This window comes from Lissotriton vulgaris, chromosome 5 (genome assembly GCF_964263255.1).
Source record: "Lissotriton vulgaris chromosome 5, aLisVul1.2, whole genome shotgun sequence".
Lineage (NCBI taxonomy): Eukaryota > Metazoa > Chordata > Amphibia > Caudata > Salamandridae > Lissotriton > Lissotriton vulgaris.
This window is the reverse complement of record NC_141693.1, coordinates 1,506,682,601-1,506,705,067: the sequence shown is the minus strand read 5'-3', so window position 1 is coordinate 1,506,705,067 and position 22,467 is coordinate 1,506,682,601. Positions and strand designations below refer to the sequence as shown.

Below are 22,467 nucleotides of genomic sequence, written 5' to 3'. Positions count from 1 at the left end.
CTTTTGAAAGTGTGCTTTTTCACATAACTATTTCAAAACATCTGTATTCGGTTGCCTGTTTTTGTTTGGAAAAGGAGCGGGTTACTGGTGGGTTGTTCTTAAAGTTTGCTTTTTTGTGGGTTTTTTCTTCATTCCCAGCATCTTTTTTTACCTCGGTTCCTGCCAGCCGATAGGTTGCACAAACTCCAAAATCTTTGTGGCCAGAAGGAAGCTGGTAATCATCTGCTCTGTGATTTCCTGTGAGAGGAGGAGGCAGGGCTGGGGAGACAGAGAGATATTCAGGAACTCGGCGCCGGGAGACTGCTCGGCAACAAGTGGGGGTGGAAGTGGGAGGGAACAGGTAGAAGCTCCGAGGATCGGGAGAGAAGCAAATTAAGCAACCCTTACCGGGAAGGGCAGACGCCGACAGTCACCGCCGAGCGGGACCGAAGCTCCGAGCCCGCGGCCAAGCGCACCGGAGAGCGCATTCCAGACCTCCGAGAGCGCGCCCGCGGCCCGAGAAGGACCCAGCCAGATGTGAGAGTCAGTTCACCCAACCTCCCGGTAGCGAGAGACCAGCGATCCGAGAGTGAAGTCGTCAGCAACTGAGAGTGCACGCAAACGGCGGGCAAGGGTCGAGAAAGAAGAAAGGACAGCAATCCAGGGGGTAGCCAACAACACGAGAACGTGTCCAACATTGCAACTGTATCCCCAACAGCAGGGGTGACTGACACACAGCAATCTGAGAGTGCACACAAGAACTGCAGCGTGCACCCTATGGTACAACATCAAGGCAACAGCAACACTGACTATCTGAGCAAGAAGCGAACACCTTCAGAGCAACTCCAAGCCAAGAGTGGTCCCAGCCACCCAACAGCTCACCCAACAACTGAAGTGTGCACTTTAATAGCACCCTAAATAACAAAAAACTGCACCCAACAGCACAACCAAAAACTGGAGAATTGAAACAACGACCCGAAAGCAGACTCAGTAACCCAGGAACTAAGTAACCAGGCAATCCAGTATTCAGAGAGCAGACCCAGAACACCCAGTATTGAACCCAACCATCCGCTACAGCCACTGTATCCAACTAGGAAAGAGAAGCCACAATTTCTTACGAATCGAATAGTCAGTGGATGAAACAACAACACAGGCTCAAGCACACCAGGACAAAAAGACACCAAATGTATGACCTCGACCCGTAGGATAAGACAGCGGGCTCCGGGGATCCCACAGCCCAGAGGTCAGCGGCGGCCAAGCACAACCGCAGAAGGGCAGCCTGGCACCCTGGGCCGGTGTCAGCCTGGGTGGGCAGTGAAGGTCCCGCTGCCTCGGACAGAGCACCCTAGAATGACAGCATCCCCGCGACGAGGGACCGTGCCCTGATCACGACTACAGTGAGTACCGCGAAGGTTGGGGTCACCAGCCAACAACGTGCCGACTACGCACGGCAACGCGTCAGTGACGTGCGAGCCTGCTGTACCAGCTTTCACAAAATAGACTAAACCACCACAGGACAGACACACATACACAATGCTCTTAGTGCACATGCTCTCACAGGCACACACAGAGGCACGTGTATACACACGCATAACTATGCACTCTTTAGATACACGTTCAAAAGACTGCATTAAGAGTGAAAAGTAAACAGGCCTGTCACACAGTGCACTTATATGCTAGTATATGCACATTGTATACGCACCGCATCGTCGCTGTGTGTACTTATAGCTACACACACATAGTGCACACAAACTGTACATCCATAGTGAACACACACCTAGGGGCCTATTAGGATGGCAGGCGGATCGCCCCGCCAGGCCGGCGGATCGCCCCGCCAGGCCGGCCGTCTATCAGACACAGCCAGCCATATTACAATGGGCATTTACCAATGCCGCCACGGAAAGGCATGCAGAGTCTGCTCTGGGGGCCCGTTGCGGGCCCCAAGGGACTCCATGGGGGTTGGGGGTGCACATGGGGGATACCTATGGTACTCCCCTGCATTTCAAAGTACAACCTGGCATGCACCGCGCGGTGCCTGTCACGTTGTGCTTTGAAATGCACAACATGTATTTTTACCATTGCGGCAGGCGGTGCTTTCTGCACCGCCCGCCGCAATGGTAAAAATACAGGATGCACCCGCCACTGTGAAGGGCGCATCCTAATTCCGCCCACGGGACCCACGCCCTTATGGCCGACAGTCCCTTTTACCGGGAGGATGACGGGCAGGTAAAGTCCGCCACCATTCTAATGGGGGCCCTAGTGTCCTCCTATTATCCTCCTACAGAGTATGCTGGCACACACGTGTGCACACAGTATATATGTGCCCACATGCTGCATGTGTAGTTAGAGCACAATGCAAACACACAACGGATGTACATTCCGTGTGCATATGCACACAGAAGTGCAGACAAGATATTAACCCACAGAGTGCACATAATATATGGCTCACACGCAAACACCATATGCGGAGTAGAAACACAGGCAGTGAACAGGCTCACACATCCTATCCAGTTCGCTCGCCTCAGCATTGGTTTTGTGCAGGTTTCATGATGTTTTTGCATGTTCCTTGCTAGTTGTCCGCACGTTGCATGTCAGCTCCATGGTGGTGTCGTAGTATGGTTGCATGCTGAGCTCATGCTTAGCTCAAGGTTATGAGCACTCTAACATGTAACTTTCAGGCTTGTGGGTGCAGATTTCATTCAGAGTCCATGCAGATGCAGTGCTGGTTACATACAGGGGATACGCTGCGCTCTGTGATGAGTCCATGCAGATGCAGTGCTGGTTACATACAGGGGATACACTGGCTTCGTGCAGAGTCCATTCAGATGCAGTGCTGGTTACATTCATGGGATAACCTAGCTCTGTGATGAGTCCATGCAGATGCAGTGCTGGTTATATACAGGGGATACACTGGCTTTGTGCAGAGTCCATGCAGATGCAGTGCTGCTTACATACAGGGGATAACCTGGCTCTGTGCAGAGTCCATGCAGATGCAGTGCTCGTTACATACAGGGGAAACGCTGGCTTCGCGCAGAGTCCACACAGATGCAGTGCTGGTTACATACAGGGGATATGCTGGCCTCATGCAGAGTCCATGCAGATGCAGCGCTGGTTACATGCAGTGGATCAGCTGTCTCTGTGCAGAGTCCACGCAGATACAGTGCTGGTTACATACAGGGTATCAGTTGGCTATGTGCAGAGGCTACATAGATGCAGTGATGGTTACATACAGGGGATAACGTGGCTCCGTGCAGAGTCCATGTAGATGCAGTGCTGGTTACATACAGGGGATAACGTGGCTCCGTGCAGAGTCCATGCAGATGCAGTGCTCGTTACATATAGGGGGATCCGCTGTCTCCGTGCAGAGTCTACGCAGATGCAGTGCTGGTTACATAAAGGGGATAACATGGCTCCGTGCAGAGTCCATGTAGATGCAGTGATGGTTACATACAGGGGCGTCAGCTGACTCCGTGCAAAGTCCATGCAGATGCAGTGCTGGTTACATACAGGGGATAACGTGGCTCCGTGCAGAGTCCATGCAGATGCAGTGCTCGTTACATATGGGGGATCCGCTGTCTCCGTGTAGAGTCCACACAGATGCAGTGCTGGTTACATACAGAAGATCAGCTGGCTCCGTGCAGAGTCCACGCAGGTGCAGTGCTGGTTACATACAGTTCAGTGCAGATTACACGCAGACGCAGTGCTGGTTAAATACAGGAGATCCGCTGACTCTGTGCAGAGCTGTGCTGGTTACATAAAGGGGATAACCTGGCTCCGTGCAGAGTCCACGCAGATGCAGTGCTGGTTACATACAGGGGATCAGCTGGCTCCGTGCAGAGTCCATGTAGATGCAGTGCTGGTAACATACTGGGGATCTGCTGGCTCCGTGCCGAGACCATGCAGATGCAGTGCTGGTTACATACAGGGAATCCGCTGGCTCTGTGTAGAGAACACGCACATGCAGTGCTGGTTACATACAGGGGATAACCTGGCTCTCTGCAGAGTCCAGGCAGATGCAGTGCTGGTTACATACAGTGGATAACCTGGCTCTGTGATGAGTCCATGCAGATGCAGTGCTGGTTACATACAGGAGATACACTGGCTTTGTGCAGAGTCCATGCAGATGCAGTGCTGGTTACATACAGGGGATCTGCTGGCCTCGTGCAGAGTCCACGCAGATGCAGTGCTGGTTACATACAGGGTATCAGTTGGCTCTGTGCAGAGTCCACTCAGATGCAGTGATGGTCACATACAGGGGATAACGTGGCTCCTGGCAGAGTCCATGCAGTGCTGGTTACATACAGGGGCGTCAGCTGACTCTGTGCAGAGTCCATGCAGATGCAGTGCTGGTTACTTACAGGGGATCAGCTGGCTCCGTGCAAAGTCCACACAGATGCAGTGCTGGTTACATACAGGGGCGTCAGCTGACTCTGTGCAGAGTCCATGCAGATGCAGTGCTGGTTAGTTACAGGGGACAGCTGGCTCCGTGCAGAGTCCATGCAGATGCAGTGCTGGTTACATACAGGGTATCAGTTGGCTCTGTGCAGAGTCCACGCAGATGTAGGGCTGGTTACATACAGGGAATCAGCTGGCTTCGTGTAGAGTCCACGCAGATGCATTGCTGGTTACATGCAGGGGATACGCTGGCTTCGCGCAGAGTCCACGCAGATGCAGTGCTGGTTACATACAGGAGATAATGTGGCTTTGTGCAGAGTCTACGCAGATGCAGTGCTGGTAACATACAGGGGATCCCCTTGCTCCGTGCAGAGTCCACGCAGATGTAGTGCTGGTGACATACAGGGGATCAGCTGGCCTTGTGCAGAATCCACGCAGATGCAGTGCTGGTTACATACAGGGGATCCGCTGGCTCCATGCAGAGTCCATGCAGATGCAGTGCTGGTTACATACAAGGGATCCGCTGTGTCTGTGCAGAGTCCTCTTAGATGCAGTACTGATTACATACAAGGGATCCGCTGTCTCTGCAGAGTGCAAGCAGATGCAGTGCTGGTTACATACAGGGGATGAGCTGGCTCTGTGCAGAGTCCAAGCAGATGCAGTGCTGGTTACATACAGGGGATAGGCTGGCCTCGTGCAGAGTCCAGGCAGATGCAGTGCTGGTTACATGCAAGGGATCCGCTGTGTCCGTGCAGAGTCCTCTTAGATGCAGTGCTGGCTACATAAAGGGGATCAGCTGGCTCAGTGCAGACTCCACGCAGATGCAGTGCTGGTTACATACAGGGGATACGCTGGGCTCGTGCAGAGTCCATGCAGATGCAGTGCTGATTACATACAAGGGATCCGCTGTCTGTGTGCAGAGTCTATGCAGATGCAGTGCTGCTTACATATAGATGATGCGCTGGCCTTGTGTAGAGTCCATGCAGATGCAGTGCTGGTTAGATACAGGGAATACGCTGGCCTTGTGCAGAGTCCATGCAGATGCAGTGCTGGTAACATACAAGGGATCCGCTGTCTCAGTGCAGAGTGCAAGCAGATGCAGTGCTGGTTACATACAGGGGATACGCTGGCCTTGTGCAGAGTCCAAGCAGATGCAGTGCTGGTTACATACAGGGGATACGCTGGCCTTGTGCAGAGTCCACGCAGATGCAGTGCTGGTTACATACAGGGGATACGCTGGCCTTGTGCAGAGTCCACGCAGATGCAGTGCTGGTTACATACAGGGGATACGCTGGCCTTGTGCAGAGTCCAAGCAGATGCAGTGCTGGTTACATACAGGGGCTACGCTGGCCTTGTGCAGAGTCCACGCAGATGCAGTGCTGGTTACATACAGGGGATACGCTGGTCTTGTGTAGAGTCCACGCAGATGCAGTGCTGGTTACATACAGGGTATCAGTTGGCTCTGTGCAGAGTCCACTCAGATGCAGTGCTGGTTACATACAGGGGATACGCTGGCCTTGTGCAGAGTCCAATCAGATGCAGTGCTGGTTACATACAGAGGATACGCTGGCCTTGTGCAGAGTCCACGCAGATGCAGTGCTGGTTACATACAGGGGATACGCTGGCCTTGTGCAGAGTCCACGCAGATGCAGTGCTGGTTACATACAGGGGATACGCTGGTCTTGTGTAGAGTCCACGCAGATGCAGTGCTGGTTACATACAGGGGATAGACTGGCCTTGTGCAGAGTCCACGCAGATGCAGTGCTGGTTACATACAGGGGATACGCTGGTCTTGTGTAGAGTCCACGCAGATGCAGTGCTGGTTACATACAGGGTATCAGTTGGCTCTGTGCAGAGTCCACTCAGATGCAGTGCTGGTTACATACAGGGGATACGCTGGCCTTGTGCAGAGTCCAATCAGATGCAGTGCTGGTTACATACAGAGGATACGCTGGCCTTGTGCAGAGTCCACGCAGATGCAGTGCTGGTTACATACAGGGGATACGCTGGCCTTGTGCAGAGTCCACGCAGATGCAGTGCTGGTTACATACAGGGGATACGCTGGTCTTGTGTAGAGTCCACGCAGATGCAGTGCTGGTTACATACAGGGGATAGACTGGCCTTGTGCAGAGTCCACGCAGATGCAGTGCTGGTTACATACAGGGGATAGACTGGCTCTCGTGCAGAGTCCACGCAGATGCAGTGCAGTGCTGGTTACATACAAGGGATCCGCTGTCTCAGTGCAGAGTCCACGCAGATGCCATGCTGGCTGCATTGGTTACGTGCAGGGTCCTGCCAGGGCCCCTGCCGGTTCCGCGGCGTCCACACCTTTGCACAGAGGTTGTGACTCGTACACAGCAGCAGCACCCCGCCTTCTACACTTCCTGCCGCCAGCTCGGCTCCACAGCTAGTGTCCATGCACAAAGAATTATGTGTAAAAATTCAGTGATGTGTAAAAAAGAGTAATAAAAGCGTATTCTTGCAAATTTAAAAGCAGGTTATTATGTTATGTTCATAACAACCATTTCTCCCCCAAAAACTAGCAGGCTAAATATTTGTTCTCAGCGCTGGCATTTGTGTTGTTTGATTATTTAACGTTGGCTCAGCCTTGCTGAGTAAAGAGTCAAGACCCTTAGTGTTGTCTTACATACACAGCAGCAGCACCCCGCCTTCTACACTTCCAGCCGCCAGCTCGGCTGCACAGCCAGGGCACAGGCCTTTGTGTGACCATGCCTGCGAGCATCCGCCCTGTGCAATGGGCATGCATGAATCAGCACATCCCTATGCATCGCATGGTCCTCGTGGTTCGCAGCCATGCTGGGTGAAGCGCTCGCATCAGCCTCATCAGTCACACTTTTTAGCTCATGGCGCTCCAGTCGTTAGCGTGATGCCCTCACTTACAGGCCTTTGCATATGATAACCCTGTCAGATGCGTTTGCGTATGTCCAGTGCATGTCTGTTAGCACAAGACATCCAATCGCACGTGCTTATAAATGACCCGCACAGTCAGTACTGACACATGACCAGTACATCTCATGCTAGAACAGGGCTCTAAGTTCGCTCACGTTGTCACACGTGCCCCCTGCTTCGTTCAGTGTTGGTACACTACTCCCTCCAGTTACACCTGTTTCCAAATGGCGTCACAGTCGCAGGAGTTTACACAAGGTCCCTTTGTCACTCAATGTATAAATGCTGCACATGACCGACCCGTCACATACGAGCGCATATAGCTGACCTTTCAGCACAGATGCTCTGCAGGTAACATGTGAGTGCATGCCCTCAGCATTGGATGTCTTGTGTCTGCTCTGTTGAATCACCAGACCTCCCGAGGCTTCGCCGGGAGCAACAACGCTGCCGAGGCGCGGCGCAACGATCTTTTTAAATAAGTGCTTGGACACTTTTACTTACCCTGCTCCTGCTTCAGGGGCTGCGCTGAGGACACCGCGCATCCCCTATCTTCTTGGGACTTCCTGTTAGCCGCCTCCAGAGCGCCCCACGCTGAGCGTTCCCTCCTCCTCTGACGGGCAGGTCACGAGGGCGGGGACGGGCGTGTGCTACATCTTGGGCTGCTCTCTGGTTGGCGGGGCAGCTCCTCTGTCCCTCCCCCCCTGGCAATTTCTTCCTGCCAGGCTAGTCCCGCCTAGCTCTGTTGAATCACCAGACCTCCCGAGGCTTCGCCGGGAGCAACAACGCTGCCGAGGCGCGGCGCAACGATCTTTTTAAATAAGTGCTTGGACACTTTTACTTACCCTGCTCCTGCTTCAGGGGCTGCGCTGAGGACACCGCGCACCCCCTATCTTCTTGGGACTTCCTGTTAGCCGCCTCCAGAGCGCCCCACGCTGAGCGTTCCCTCCCCCTCTGACGGGCAGGTCACGAGGGCGGGGACGGGCGTGTGCTACATCTTGGGCTGCTCTCTGGTTGGCGGGGCAGCTCCTCTGTCCCTCCCCCCCTGGCAATTTCTTCCTGCCGGGCTAGTCCCGCCTAGCTCTGTTGAATCACCAGACCTCCAGAGGCTTCGCCGGGAGCAACAACGCTGCCGAGGCACGGCGCAACGATCTTTTTAAATAAGTGCTTGGACACTTTTACTTACCCTGCTCCTGCTTCAGGGGCTGCGCTGAGGACACCGCGCACCCCCTATCTTCTTGGGACTTCCTGTTAGCCGCCTCCAGAGCGCCCCACGCTGAGCGTTCCCTCCCCCTCTGACGGGCAGGTCACGAGGGCGGGGACGGGCGTGTGCTACATCTTGGGCTGCTCTCTGGTTGGCGGGGCAGCTCCTCTGTCCCTCCACCCCCTGCCACGCCCTGCTACTTCCGGTCTCCTACTTATGGCACTATTATCCCGGCCGCGCAGCGGACGAGCGCAGCGGGCGCGACGAAGGCGCGCCGAAGTTGCGCCTAAGTTAAGCCCGTCTGCGCCCGTCCGCGACGGGCCGGGACCAGGGGCCACACCCCCTGCTTCCTTGTTGTCATACACGCCTGCTCAACTTCTCTCCTACACCATTGATGTGCCTCTCCCCCACACCCTCATGCAGCATCTTGTTGCTTTAGACATCTATGTTCCCCGCTCAGACCGTGTTGTGTCTCCTCACCCAATTCTTCCCCTCCCTACGCCAGACATCGATCCCCTCCCCATTGGACCCTCACCTCCCCCTCACACTGCTTCTGCTTATCTCCTCAACACTCGTTCGGCAGGCAAACACCAACTTGACCTGTTTAATCTTCTTACTACAGACTCCCCTGATTTTCTGTTCCTAACGGAAACATGGTTTTCGGAGGCTTCCCTCCCCGACATTCTTGCCATCCTTCCCCATTCCTATTATGTCCTTCGGGCTGACCGCCCCGCGGACATGGTCGGGGGGGGTGTTGCCATGATTGTCCGATCCACTATTCAATTCCAGCTTCTCCCCCAAGCACCCATCGCTGGAGTGGACTTCCTGGTCGCTCGCTCTTCCAATCTGCCGGCACCTCTCACCGTTGTCCTTGTCTACCGCCCTCCCCTGAACATGCCCCTGTTCGTGGCTTCCCTGCAGGAACTTCTCGCCACGCTGGTGGTTAATAACTCCTCTGTCCTTTTGCTTGGGGACTTTAACTACTGGCCTGGCGATCCCAGGGAGGACTCAGCATCTAAGGACTTCACGGCCACTCTCCTCTGTCTCAACCTTAAGTCTCACGTCCTGGTTCCCACCCACAAATTCGGACACATCCTGGACCAAGTCTGGTCATCCCAGGACATAGTCTCCCCCCCCAGTATCCTCCCATGTACCTGGTCTGACCATTCCCTCATCTCTTTCTCTATCACTACTGGCTCCCCTCACAAGCCCCTTTGCCCCAAGAATGTTTTCTCCCGTAGCTGGAATCGTGTTGACTTGGCCTCCCTCTCTCACTCCCTTGCTTCTTCTTCCCCAGACCTCACTGGTATTCCCCTTGACTCACAGGCCGCTGCAGTTGGTAACTGGCTCTCTTCTGCATGTGATTTAGTAGCCCCCCTCAAGCTAGTCAAATCCATCCGCCCTCACGAGGCTCACCGTTGGTTTAGCCCGGAGCTCAAGACTCTTAAACTGGAGCTTAGACGCTCAGAGCGCCTTTGGCGCCGTAGCTACTGCCCTGACCATAAGGCCAAATACAAAACCCTTCTTAAGGAGTACAAGCAGGCCATTTTGGCCACTAAGACCAAGTACTTCTCTGAACAAGTGGCGCTCTCGGCCAACAAAGCTAAAGAAATTTTCTCTTTGGTAAACAACTTGGCCACCTCTGATCGTGCTTGCCCTCACTTCACTCCCTCCCAGGTCCTCTGCTCTTCTCTTAACAACTTCTTTATCGAGAAGATTGTAAAAATTAAATATAACATCTTGGTCACTCCTTTTACTCCTCCTCACTCTGTTCCCCCTGCGCCTAAATCCTCCTTCTCCTCTTTCCCCCCCCTCCCCTTGGACTCTTTCCTAGCTCTGCTCACCAAAATCAAGTCTGGTTCCCCCACTGACTGTGCCCCTGCCCGTATTCTTAAAACCCTTTTTTCTTCCTGTCCTGATACCCCTCTCTCCTTTCTTAATGCCTCTCTTTCCACTGGTTTGGTCCCTTCTTCATTCAAATCTGCTATTGTCTCCCCCATTCTTAAAAAGCCTGGTCTCGACTCTTCTCTTCCCTCTAACTTCAGACCTATCTCTCTTCTCCCTTATCTTGCTAAAATTCTTGAATCTTACGTTACTTCCTGTCTCTCTGTTTATGTTGAACAGAACCAGCTTCTGGCTTCTCACCAAGCTGGTTTCCGTTCGGGTCATTCGACCGAAACCGTGGTGTTAGCCTTCCTCGACGAGCTTAAGGCCAAGGCCGACGTCAACTCCCCCCAAGCTTTGATCCTCCTCGACTTGTCCGCTGCGTTTGACACGGTCGACCATAACATTCTTCTGGACCGTGTCAGCGCAGCGGGCATACGAGGTTCTGCCTTCTCCTGGATCACCTCCTTCCTGACAGGGCGTTCTCAAGCCGTTCACCTTCCCGGCTTCTCTGCTTCTCCCCTCCCGGTGCCCTGTGGGGTCCCCCAAGGTTCCTCTCTCTCTCCCCTTCTTCTCAATCTCTATATTCACCCTCTTATCTCTTCCCTTCTTGAGCTGGGGGTCTCTGTGTATAACTACGCTGACGACCTCCAGCTCGTCTTTGATCTTTCCTCTTCTCCTCACTCTCTATCCTTTTTTCACTCCACCATGGTCTTTATCTCTGGGTGGATGAGCGCCAATCACCTCAAGCTCAACCCAGATAAGACTGAGCTTGTCCTGATTGGCGGCTCATCCAGTCCCTGGTCCCCTGCTTTCTGGCCTCCCATCCTTGGCCCCCCTCCCACCCCCGTTCCCTCTGTTAAAACTTTGGGCATCAAGGTCAGACAGGACCTGTCCATGCATGGCCAGGTCAGTGCCGTGGTGTCCTCCTGTTTTCTTTCCCTCCGAATGATCCGGAAAATTTCTCGTTTCTTTTCTCTTGACTCCCTTAAAATCATTATTTCCGCCCTTATCACTTCCCGCCTTGATTATGGCAATAGCTTGTTCGCTGGCATCCCTGCCTATGAAACCCGCCGCTTACAAGCTATCCAGAATCAGGCCGCCCGTCTTATCTTTCACTTGCCCAAAACCCATCACATCACTCCCGTCCTCAAATCCCTTCACTGGTTGCCCATTTTGCAGAGATCTCTGTTTAAACTAGGGTGCCTTGTTTATCGGGCCCTTGATCACTCTGCACCGGCTTTCATCAATTCTTTGATTTCCAGTCACACCCCTGCCCGCACTCTCCGTTCATCATCTTCTGCCCTCCTCACTGTTCCCCGCTTTCACAAATCTCGCACTGGTGGAACCCGTTTTTCTGTTCTTGCTCCCCGGTTCTGGAACTCCCTTCCTCTTTCTATGCGTTCGATCCCTATTTTTTCTCATTTCCGTAAAGCGCTGAAAACTTTTCTGTTTGCCCTGGCCTACCCCTGCTAAACCTCCTGGCCCTGTCTGTTCGGTTCTTCAGAGCTCCCAGCGCCAGGAAGCCGTTTGGCCATCGTGCGCTCTACAAATATTTTTCATTCATTCATTCATTCATTCATTCATTCATTCATTCATTCATTCATTCATTCATTCCCTCTGTCAGCTCGTAGCCTCCTGCCCAGTCACGTGTGAGCACACACCCCCTTCTTGGCCGCACACATTAACACGCAAGGCTCCTTGCTCCCGCACATGTTCACGCATGGTCCTTTGCTTGGCCTCGTGTCATCACATGACTCGCTGCTAAGTCAGAGACGTGTTGGCATCAGAGTCACAGCCACATATGCATTGCGAATGCAGAGCCTGCGAGTCACAAGTCTGAGCACATGGCCCCTTCCTTGGTGATTTTTGTTAGAGCATGACAAATTGTTCGGTCACACCTGTTGGCACACCGCATTACGCCAGATCATGTTAAAGCAGAAAGCTAGGTCACACGTGTTGGCCAGGCTGGCGCCCTCCTGCTTGCCGCCACCATTTTATTTATTTATTTATGCGTTTTTATATAGCGCGGACTTTACCCGAAGGTGTCAGAGCACTTCACAATAGGAACAGTAATGATACATGAGGAGAAAATTACAAGTGAACAAATTACAAAAGCAAATGTTAAGTTATATGAGGCAAAAGTGACAATTGTGAGCAAACCAAATACAAGAGGTAGCAAACGGTACATTACAGGAGGAAAAAGTGACATGTGTGCAGGTTACAAAAGCGTACAAAGTACCAGTAGAGGTATAAAACTGCAATAAATGGCAGACACTCAAACACAAGTACAAACGTTACGTAGGCAATGGGGGCACTTGTGCAAGTATCGAAAGCAAACAAAATGTAAGAGGTAGCAATCAGTGTGTTACAAGAGAAAAGTGACGTGTGCATGTTACAAAAGAGTACCAAACACAGGGACAAAGGATAATACTGCAATAAATGGCAAACACTCCAACCACAAGAACACACTGGGAAGGCACTTCCATAGTCATGGAGAATAGAATTTTCTATAATGGAAGGTCTTCCTTCAGAAATAGAGAGAGCGTGAATTAAATTTCGAAGTGCCTTTGAGGTCAGCTTTGAAGGCCTGGGAGGAGGTGGTGGTCCGGAGCTGAGGCGGAAGTGAGTTTCAGATTCTCACTGCGTTGCCTGAAAAGGATTGGGCCATCGATCTTTCTTTCTTGAAAGTGGGAGGTTCAAGAAGTAAATTTTCTGCATTACGTGATGGTCTAGAGCCTCCAGAGAGTTTCAGTTTATTCGCCAGGTAGCAAGGAGAGGAGGAGTGCAAGGCTTTGTGGGTGATACAGGCAGTCTTGTAGATAGCTCTAGCCTTTCTGGGAAGCCAGCGGAGGGTGGATAACATGGGTGTGATGTGGTCTCTTCTTTTGGCCCCATAAATGAAACGAGCTGCTGAATGGAGAACAGATTTAAGGAGGGACAGGTGGGATTTGGGGAGGCCAGTAAGAAGAGAATTGCAGTAGTCCAGTCTGGAGAGGACCAGCGATGTGACCAGGGTTTTAAGGTCTTGCTCTGGTAAGAAGCAACGAATTCCCCAAAGAAGGCGTAGTTGGCATCGAGCACACTTTGCAATGGAATTGATGTGGGAGATTAGATTGAGTTTTCTGTCTAGTATGACACCAAGGGATTTTGCACTGTCGACAATGATGGGTTTGTTGTTAAGTAGATTCATTTGATCCATCTATGATTGAACTAGGGGAGGAGAAATTGAGGAGGAGAGGAGGAGGAATTCAGTTTTGGAGGGATTCAGAATCAGTTGATGAGTTGACATCCAGTTTTGAATCGAGTCGAGAGTAGAGCTTAGCATGGCGAGATCGTGAGTGGAGGCAACCTTGAGGTAGATTTGAGTGTCATCTGTATAGAGTTGATAGTGGATCCCGGATTTACTTAGGAGATTTCCAGTGGTTCTAAATAGAGATTGAACAATGTGGGTGCAAGTATAGAGCCTTGAGGAACACCTTGACCTACCGCCAAAGGAGATGAAAGACTGTTCGCTATTTTGATAATTTGGGATCTATCAGAGAGGAAGGAAGCAAACCATTTAGGCACAGTGCCCTCCATGTCCATTCTCTATTGAAGAGTGTTGAGGAGAGTGTTGTGATTGACAGTGTCAAAGGCTGCAGGAAGGTCAAGGAGAATTAGAAGATAGGACCCCTCTGAATCGAGTATCTGCAGCGCGTCATCAATCACTTGCAGCAGGGCTGTTTCAGTGCTGCAGTTTTGGATGAAGCCGGACTGACAATTGTCAAGAAGATCATTGTCCTTGATATGACGAGAGAGTTGTTTTGCTACACATCTTTCTGTGATCTTATCAAGAAAGGGTAGTGAGTGATGGGCCTCAGTCGCGCGTTAGCACAAAGGCCTCTGCCGGTCACTTGTTATCACGATCGTTTGCTTCATGACATGTTAGCACCAGACTCTGGTCTCGGGTCTGCGCACAGCTTTTGGCGCGTTGTTTCAGCGGAGTCTCTGATGGTGAAATGCGCTGTCTCAGGTGAGGGGAGTGTCTGCAGCGAGTCTCTTAAATGTGAGAGCCTGTGTCTGGACTCGGCCTCCTAGGTGTATCTTGGGTCAGTCTCATTGGGTGAAAGGGTGTGTCTGGGGTCAGTCCCACAGGTGAGCGGGTGTCTGAGGTTAGTCATCGAAGGTGAGGAGACATCTCAGGGGAAAGAGGGAACATCTCTCGCGAGACTTCAGTGGTTCCGGGTGCATTACACATGAGTATACATACACACACGAAAGGGCATGTCCAGAGTGGGGTGCCTGTTAGAGGTGCGGAATCGGGTCTCTGATGTGACTGGTAGGCTGGGAGGGTGTTTTTGGAGATCGATGCATGTCTGGGCTAGGGATGTGTTTCTCAAATTAGTTTGAAGGCCCATTTCGGGACGAGGAGGCAGGCCATAGGAATATTTCATAGGGTAAAAGAAGTGCCTGTGGTGAGAAGTGTTTGAGGAGTTTCTCAGTGGACGAGAGACGTATCTGGGTTGATGAGGCAAGCCTCCAAAGTAAGGTGGTGTACTCGACCAGGTCGGCTGGTACCAGACTATGATTTAAATGGCTTCGTCAGAAGAGACATTAGGAGAATAATCTCATTCAATTTTGAAGCCCGCACACTGTGCTCCAAAAAGGTCTTTTGGCACCTTACACCAGCCAACTGGGAAGAGGCGCACCTCAATGAATTCCCCTTGGGTAAAAGGTCATGTCAAAGGCGGGTTCAGTTGGGGTTCCCCTCGGGTGGGGGTGTATATCTTGTGTCAGTCTCCTCAGGTGTCATGGGGCGGGGGCCGTGCACAACAAGAGCTATTGCTGTGTAGTCTGTAATTACTGTCAGCCTTGCAACAAGCCAGGACTTATCAGGGCCTAGAAAAATATTGCCCAGTAACTCTGGGAACCCCTAAAGAAGGACAACCACCACCATCTTTATTGTTAGGTTCCCCGTCATTACTCCAGACCTTGGCTAAGATCAGCCCAATTGTTGCCTACATTAAACACAGTGTAGTACAGATCACCCACTGTGGCCTAGATCAAAATATGTGGCTTTGCTTACTCAGAGGATGGCCTGGATCCCCCTTGAGTATGGCCTAGATCTTACTGAGGGTTGCCTCACTCACTCAAGTATGGTCTAGAGTAATCCGACTGTGGCCTAGATCAAAGTGTGGGGTTGATCTCCGATCCTTCTAGCTGCATTGTAAACCCCTATGTGTTTGGGCTGGATCCCTCTGAGTGAGGTACCTCCATATCGTCTAAATCCCCTCGGTGTGGACTATGTTCTTTTGGGTATAATCTAGATCCCTCAGGGTAAGGCTAAATTCCCTTGGATGTAGGCTACAATCGTCTGAGTGTGAACTAGATCCCTGTAAGTGTGGCTTTTCTCCCTGTGGATGGTGTCTCACTCATTCAGAGTGTGGTAATGACTGCTCATGGATATTTGCTCTGTCACTCATGCTATCCTCAATGCTAAAAGTGTGGGCTATTTTCCGTCTGCGTCAGTGCTACTTTTATACAAATTTGATTTTGTATTCACCCCTTTTTTTCTGTCCCTCCTGAATGAGTTTGGGTAGGTGTCGGGAACCTGCCACAAGTGACCTGAAAATACATTTATTTTACCTGGGAGCAGTGGGCTCAGGAGTCCTTCACTGTCTGTGTGCTTGAGTGTCTAATGGATCCTTCTGAATGCTGCCCTTTCTGCATGAAGATCAGTATAGGCTTGGTCACTCGCTGAGGTAGTTGGATAAACTATATATGTTGGTACAGTGTAATATTCTAAGGGGCAGATTTACAAGCCTCTTGCGATGACTTTACGCCACTGTTGCATCACCTCTGTGACGCAGCTGGGTCGCAAACAATGTGCCACGTTGCGACATATTTACCGCGTGACACATCTAGGGAGATGCATCACGTTGTAAAGCCCTTCGCTACATTATACCTGCGTCAGGTATAATTTATGCAGGGCGAGCGTTCCGACGTGACAAAGCCTCATAAACGTGATACAGTGAAATCCACAAGATTTCACGGAGTCACTTTTACAACACCACTGCGTCAAAACCTTACGCCTGCTTGAGGCAGGCGTAAAGAGTGATGCCTAATAGAAATAACGAATCAGAAAAGGGGGTGGTGATGAACAGAGTGTCTGAATTAAGCAGACCACTCTTACCCAGTCCAAAGATCAGGGCTTGATCCATCACCGTTATTTATCTCACTGCACCATCCCAGCTCAGAACCTGGCTATATGCAAATCAGTCTGTCCCTGGCCCAGTGCATCATGGGAACAGGGCAGACTAAACTACCAAGCCAATTCTTCACCAGAAAGGAGACAAGCTACCGGGGACCGGTTTCTGGCATTTCAGCCTTCTTCGGCCCGGCTTGCTTGAATCCTGATGGAGCAGTGAGAAAGGGACTCATGTCTGAGTATACCCTGCAACGCCTATAGTGGCCAAAAACGATTCAGAAAAGGGGGTGGTGATGAACAGAGTGTCTGAATTAAGCAGACCACTCTTACCCAGTCCAAAGATCAGGGCTTGATCCATCACCGTTATTTATCTCACTGCACCATCCCAGCTCAGAACCTGGCTGTATGCAAATCAGTCTGTCCCTGGCCCAGTGCATCATGGGAACAGGGCAGACTAAACTACCAAGCCAATTCTTCACCAGAAAGGAGACAAGCTACCGGGGACCGGTTTCTGGCATTTCAGCCGTCTTCGGCCCGGCTTGCTTGAATCCTGATGGAGCAGTGAGAAAGGGACTCATGTCTGAGTATACCTGCCCCACCTATAGTGGCCAAAAACGATTCAGAAAAGGGGGTGGTGATGAACAGAGTGTCTGAATTAAGCAGACCACTCTTACCCAGTCCAAAGATCAGGGCTTGATCCATCACCGTTATTTATCTCACTGCACCATCCCAGCTCAGAACCTGGCTATATGCAAATCAGTCTGTCCCTGGCCCAGTGCATCATGGGAACAGGGCAGACTAAACTACCAAGCCAATTCTTCACCAGAAAGGAGACAAGCTACCGGGGACCGGTTTCTGGCATTTCAGCCGTCTTCGGCCCGGCTTGCTTGAATCCTGATGGAGCAGTGAGAAAGGGACTCATGTCTGAGTATACCCTGCCACACCTATAGTGGCCAAAAACGATTCAGAAAAGGGGGTGGTGATGAACAGAGTGTCTGAATTAAGCAGACCACTCTTACCCAGTCCAAAGATCAGGGCTTGATCCATCACCGTTATTTATCTCACTGCACCATCCCAGCTCAGAACCCGGCTATATGCAAATCAGTCTGTCCCTGGCCCAGTGCATCATGGGAACAGGGCAGACTAAACTACCAAGCCAATTCTTCACCAGAAAGGAGACAAGCTACCGGGGACCGGTTTCTGGCATTTCAGCCGTCTTCGGCCCGGCTTGCTTGAATCCTGATGGAGCAGTGAGAAAGGGACTCATGTCTGAGTATACCCTGCCACACCTATAGTGGCCAAAAACGATTCAGAAAAGGGGGTGGTGATGAACAGAGTGTCTGAATTAAGCAGACCACTCTTACCCAGTCCAAAGATCAGGGCTTGATCCATCACCGTTATTTATCTCACTGCACCATCCCAGCTCAGAACCTGGCTCTATGCAAATCAGTCTGTCCCTGGCCCAGTGCATCATGGGAACAGGGCAGACTAAACTACCAAGCCAATTCTTCACCAGAAAGGAGACAAGCTACCGGGGACCGGTTTCTGGCATTTCAGCCGTCTTCGGCCCGGCTTGCTTGAATCCTGATGGAGCAGTGAGAAAGGGACTCATGTCTGAGTATACCCTGCCACACCTATAGTGACAAAAAACGATTCAGAAAAGGGGGTGGTGATGAACAGAGTGTCTGAATTAAGCAGACCACTCTTACCCAGTCCAAAGATAAGGGCTTGATCCATCACCGTTATTTATCTCACAGCACCATCCCAGCTCAGAACCTGGCTGTATGCAAATCAGTCTGTCCCTGGCCCAGTGCATCATGGGAACAGGGCAGACTAAACTACCAAGCCAATTCTTCACCAGAAAGGAGACAAGCTACCGGGGACCGGTTTCTGGCATTTCAGCTGTCTTCGGCCCGGCTTGCTTGAATCCTGATGGAGCAGTGAGAAAGGGACTCATGTCTGAGTATACCCTGCCACACCTATAGTGGCCAAAAACGATTCAGAAAAGGGGGTGGTGATGAATAGAGTGTCTGAATTAAGCAGACCACTCTTACCCAGTCCAAAGATCAGGGCTTGATCCATCACCGTTATTTATCTCACTGCACCATCCCAGCTCAGAACCTGGCTATATGCAAATCAGTCTGTCCCTGGCCCAGTGCATCATGGGAACAGGGCAGACTAAACTACCAAGCCAATTCTTCACCAGAAAGGAGACAAGCTACCGGGGACCGGTTTCTGGCATTTCAGCCGTCTTCGGCCCGGCTTGCTTGAATCCTGATGGAGCAGTGAGAAAGGGACTCATGTCTGAGTATACCCTGCCACACCTATAGTGGCCAAAAACGATTCAGAAAAGGGGGTGGTGATGAACAGAGTGTCTGAATTAAGCAGACCACTCTTACCCAGTCCAAAGATCAGGGCTTGATCCATCACCGTTATTTATCTCACTGCACCATCCCAGCTCAGAACCTGGCTATATGCAAATCAGTCTGTCCCTGGCCCAGTGCATCATGGGAACAGGGCAGACTAAACTACCAAGCCAATTCTTCACCAGAAAGGAGACAAGCTACCGGGGACCGGTTTCTGGCATTTCAGCCGTCTTCGGCCCGGCTTGCTTGAATCCTGATGGAGCAGTGAGAAAGGGACTCATGTCTGAGTATACCTTGTCACACCTATAGTGGCCAAAAATGATTAAAAAAAGGGGGTGGTGATGAACAGAGTGGCTGAATTAAGCAGACCATTCTTACCCAGTCCAAAGATCAGGGCTTGATCCATCACCGTTATTTATCTCACTGCACCATCCCAGCTCAGAACCTGGCTCTATGCAAATCAGTCTGTCCCTGGCCCAATGCAACATGGGAACAGGGCAGACTAAACTACCAAGCCAATTCTTCACCAGAAAGAAGACAAGCTACCGGGGACCGGTTTCTGGCATTTCAGCCGTCTTCGGCCCGGCTTGCTTGAATCCTGATGGAGCAGTGAGAAAGGGACTCATGTCTGAGTATACCCTGCCACACCTATAGTGGCCAAAAACGATTCAGAAAAGGGGGTGGTGATGAAATAGGCATTCCTGACCATTGATGGAGTTGCGTTGTGCTTCTGACAAGTCTCCAGCAATGCACTGCCTTTACACCGAAAGATGCATCACGCATCTGTCTATCCTTGCGACACGGTGCGCCGCATTTTAAATGTGAAGCATCCATGGTAGCGCAAGGGTTTTTTTACGTGACGCAAATGAACTGACACATCTCTGCCATTATGCAGAGATGCGCCAGTTCTTGTAAATCTGCCCCATAATGTTGTTTTTAAAAAAAAAAGATTTTCCATAACCCAGGTTGTTAGATAAATTCTGTATGTACTGCCTAAATACCCCATTTAAAATGATGCAGAAATCCAGATGCTAGCTGGAAGAAACTGACAAGGATATTTCTGGTCGATCCTCTATCTACCTGCAAATTCCTCACTACTTGAATATCGCCGGGGGCAGACTAGATCTCGAAACGTTTCCATAGATTTTCTATGGCAGCTATGCCAGCTCTGCATCTGCACCTGAAGCAACATAATCGTGATGTCATCGGAAGCATAAAGCACTCACGCCATCCATCTTTTCTACACCAGCGAGGCAGGAGAATGAGAACAACATCATGTATGTTTAGCTGCAATGCAACAAACTATTTGCAACCATATTAATATGGCCTATGATCATCCTTCAAGACGGGAAAGAGGACTAGATTGGTGAGGAGTCTGCAGGTGAAGTATCCACAAGAAAGTTCCTTACTGAAGGTAATTCACTTTTGTTTCCTTATAGATACTTCTACGCCTAGATTCCTCACCTCTTGAATAGATTAACAATCAGTACACCATTTAGAGGAGGGGCTTGAAGGAAAGGTCAGGCAAGGAAGTGGTGGAGGACAGAACAGGCAAAATAGTCATCCTGTCGCTCTTCTGAATATAAGCAGTAATGCTTAGCAAAATTGTGAAAGGAAACCCATGTTGCGACCCTCTGTTTTCATCTCAAGAACTCTCCTTGCTGAGGCCGAGGTGGGAGACCTGGATCTGGTGCAGTAAACCCTTATGCCCGAGGCGGTTCATTTCATGCTAATTATCAAGTTTCAAGTTTTTATTAATTTAGCACAGTTACCTAAAACCATTGCTATACAAAATCTACTTTAGCACAAGTATAAAATGTAGCTTTTAGCACATTTCTCAAGTAAAAACAAGGCTAAAAAACAGTTTTCAAGGCTTAGAGAGCAATATGCTTATTGAAGAGCAGCATTATAGTTCCCTATGTGAGCGTTTTGCTATGCTTGGCCGGATAAAATAGTTAAGACAGAGAGTACTGGGCCAAAGGATGAAAAAAGTCTGTAATGAGTCTTTGAGGGGGAGAGGGAGGGGGAGGGGGAGGAAGCATGGCAACCAGGGGAGATAATTGAAGATTTTCCAAAAGTCTCACAAATTTTCCAAACCTAGCGAGCACTTGAATGTCAGTAGATGTAAAACACAAGGCCGAGGCCTCCCAGCACGTCCTGGCGCCCCATTTTAAGAACAAGGGTTTCAAAAGGGACCTTCTGGGGGCTGCTAGTGCCAGGCAGCAGCACAGGAGATGCAGCCATGATTCGGAGTAGTATTTACACAGCCTGCAAGCCCCCCCCTCGCTTGTTGGGGCCCATTTGTTGAAGGCCGTCGAGCGCAAGCCTAGAAGTCGCATAATCATTATGTTCTTCCGAGCCACTTTGCTTAAGTTTTCCTGGCAGTATGCTTGTGGACGCCCAAGAAGATACGAAGAGTTCAAGGGGAATAGAATGGTTGATGTCTTTAGAGCCTGCAGATCCATGGACTGAGAAATAAGTTTGACTTGCTTATTGATGGTGCTTTTCCAGGCCGAGTATGGGATAGTGACTGAGGGGAGAGATGACTTGTCAATCTCTAACACTCTTATGGCCTTTACAATCTGGGTATTCCAGGGATTGCCAGGGCTAGACAGGATTCCTTTTAGCTGGAATTTAAGAGTGTTATCACCTGCTTTTAGGGTCCTATTAAAATATTTCAGGATATCGGCCGCGCAGTGAAGAGATTGTCTTTGTAGGCCCAGCTCCAATCGTAGTCTTGCCCGCTGAATAAAACGTGGCAGATGGAAGAGTTTTTTGTAGGTGGAGATTTGGGCGAGCTCAAGACTGGAGGAGCATGCTCCAGGAAAGGCCTGGTGTCCGTAAGTTAATGCAGGAAGTAAAGTAGCTTTAGCCACCTTCAGGATGGCTTCTGCAGAGGGGTAACTGCAGGATCGGGTTTGTGGAAATATGTGTCCTGCAAGTCTAAGGAAACCATCCAGTCCTCTGCTTTCAGTGCCAAAAGAACCTAAGCCAAGGTTAGTATCTTGAATTTCTGTTCGTGGAGGAAGATTCAAGACCCTTAGGTTTTGGATCGAACAAAGACCACCCTCCTTCTGGAGAACCAGGAAGTACATAGAGGAACACCCCTGCCCAAATCTCCTGCTCTGGCACAAACTCCACTGATTATTTCTGCAGTAGCCCTGCTATCGCCTACTTTACGGTAGGCATAGCTGTTTTTCAGTCTGATAAGAATGGGGGGGGGGGGGGGGGGGGAACCAGGGAGGGGCATGTAGGAAGTGTGCAGCAAACTCCTATTCTACAATTTGGAGGACCCACTTGTCCAAAGTTATGGCCGTCCAGGCTTGTAGAAAGGAGGACGCCCGGCTTTCCACCATCTCAAACATTCTGACAAGGGTGAACTAGAGCTACTTCCCAGTTGGGATAGAGGAGGAGGAGGCTGGTGTGTGGCTCACCCTTTGCCCTTTCCACATCCTCTATACTGTCTGAGGAGGGGGGGGGGGGGTTGCGGCTGGCATTGACAGAAATTGAATTGGGGGGCAGACCATCAAAATGTATTCAAATGC

General features: G+C 50.8%; 1 protein-coding gene across 1 annotated transcript in view; it reads left to right on the top strand.

Annotated features, from left to right (window-relative positions):
• Positions 1–516: 516 nt before the first annotated feature.
• The window catches only part of MDFI (MyoD family inhibitor), a 78,351-nt gene continuing 56,400 nt past the window's right edge, over positions 517–22,467 (top strand). Inside the window, exon 1 of the mRNA XM_086923536.1 lies at positions 517–1,376. The gene's annotated coding sequence lies outside the window, so the exon portion shown is untranslated. The remainder of the gene's footprint in view (positions 1,377–22,467) is intronic.